Genomic DNA, 1,805 nt, shown 5'->3' with positions numbered 1-1,805 from the left:
GGATTCACAAAATATTGATTAGGAGAAATCTGCCCCCACATGAAAATATTTCAAAGCATTTTTGAACGTTATTTTATATTGAAGTGTAACTTGGAAGATTATAAATGTTGAAAGTGTTTTATTGTGTTCCTAAAAGTCCGTGTCTTCATTCAGCAGCAGCTTCACCCCGTCAGACAAACTCATCGTCGGGAAGACGTTTGGGGAGCCCATACAGGAAGTCAAGCCTGTGCTCCACGGCGACTTCCTGTGGTGCACGGATGACCTGCTTCCTCTCTTCCTCCATGTGGTGCGTTGTCCCACACACACACGCACACACACACACACACACACTCTGAAATGAGTCCGTTTTTATCAGTGCTGAGCAGATCTGTTTGCTGCTCTACTCCACAGGATCAGGAATCTGGGAGCTGAACATTGAATGGATCCCAATGTCCTGCAGGGGGAGCTGGTACTCGTGTTCCACACTGCAGGTAGGACCCCCCCCCCCCCCCCTAACACGGATAATGATCTGACCTGTACTTGCTGCTTACTCTTTGCACATGGGTAAACACAAAATTCTAATTGCGGTTGATAAATAAATCATCATGGATATATTGATAAATGATATTTAGAGGGTTGTGCAGCGTTTTTAGCCGATATAATATTCTGCATCGTCCTTTAACCAGCGCTTAATGACTCTGCTACAGGCCAGCAGGAGGCGCCGAGGGAGGAGCGCACGGTCACCGAAAAGATCAGACCGAGGAGCCATTGGAAACGAAACCAGTCCAAACCACTGCCCTCTACTGGAGGACCTGGACACTGCACTGGGGCGAGGCAGTGGGAGGAGAGCGTTGCTCCTTCACATTCTGCCTCAGGACAACAAGAAGCTCTTCACTGATTAGTGTAACATGGCAGCACACCAGTCCCTAATTTTCACAGTGATGCAGCACGGCGCCCTCTAGTGGACAATTTACAGACCTGCATTATTAGTTACTGTTAAAACATTTTGGTGATGCATGATGACCCCTTTTTCCTTTTTATAATCATCACAAAATTAGCACTTTTCACGACTCGACTGTGTATTCATTCTATTTTCTTACCCGCTTTCTTCTGCCCTCTATCAAGAATTTTCAGGGTTAGAAAGTTACTAACTGTACAAGTAAAAATGTTTAAAATGTTTTATTAGGAAAACTCCTCAAAGTGAACGCCAGTGTTTAAATACTATAAATGATATATTGCTAAATGTTTCACGTGACAGTATTTTAATATGATGACACCATGGTAAATCATTGAGATTATAGCAGGGGTGTCAAAGTCATTTTCTCCGAGGGCCACATCAACATTATGGTTGTCTTCAAAGGGCCAGTTGTAACTAACAAACGTTATTCTTACAATATCAGAATCTATATTTTTGTTCAGATAAGTGTTCTGTTAGAATTCTCCATTTTCCCTCGGTTCCTTTTTCTCGTATTAGAGGTGTATATTCAATAAAGAGTCAGGATTAAAATATCAAGTCTACTGTGTGTTTTCAGTAATTACAACGTTGGTAAGGAAGTACAGCGCCCGACTCTTCAACGGACGTGGAAGCGAGACTCTAGAAGAGTCCCGAATGATCTACGGCCATGATCTTTATAGTGGGCATTATCAGTGGCAAGGCCCCAGGGGTGGATGAGATCCGCCCGGAGTCCAGCGCTGAGGTCACCAGAATCCGTACTTGGCTTACGGATAACAAACTGTCACTACATCTTGGTAAAACCGAATCTATTCTTTTTGGGTCTAAACACTCTCTACGTGAGATAAATGTTAATGATTTCAAGGTCACAGTC

At 43.4% G+C, this 1,805-nt stretch overlaps 1 long non-coding RNA gene across 1 annotated transcript; it reads left to right on the top strand.

Annotated features, from left to right (window-relative positions):
• The first annotated feature begins 231 nt into the window (after positions 1-231).
• LOC137913014 (uncharacterized) lies at positions 232-731 on the top strand. Its single transcript, XR_011106371.1, has 3 exons — positions 232-286; positions 391-470; positions 687-731. It is a non-coding gene; the product is annotated as an uncharacterized lncRNA (long non-coding RNA).
• Positions 732-1,805: the final 1,074 nt, after the last annotated feature.

The sequence above is a fragment of the Brachionichthys hirsutus genome, unplaced genomic scaffold (assembly GCF_040956055.1).
Source record: "Brachionichthys hirsutus isolate HB-005 unplaced genomic scaffold, CSIRO-AGI_Bhir_v1 contig_259, whole genome shotgun sequence".
Lineage (NCBI taxonomy): Eukaryota > Metazoa > Chordata > Actinopteri > Lophiiformes > Brachionichthyidae > Brachionichthys > Brachionichthys hirsutus.
This window is presented reverse-complemented; position numbering and strand designations above follow the sequence as displayed.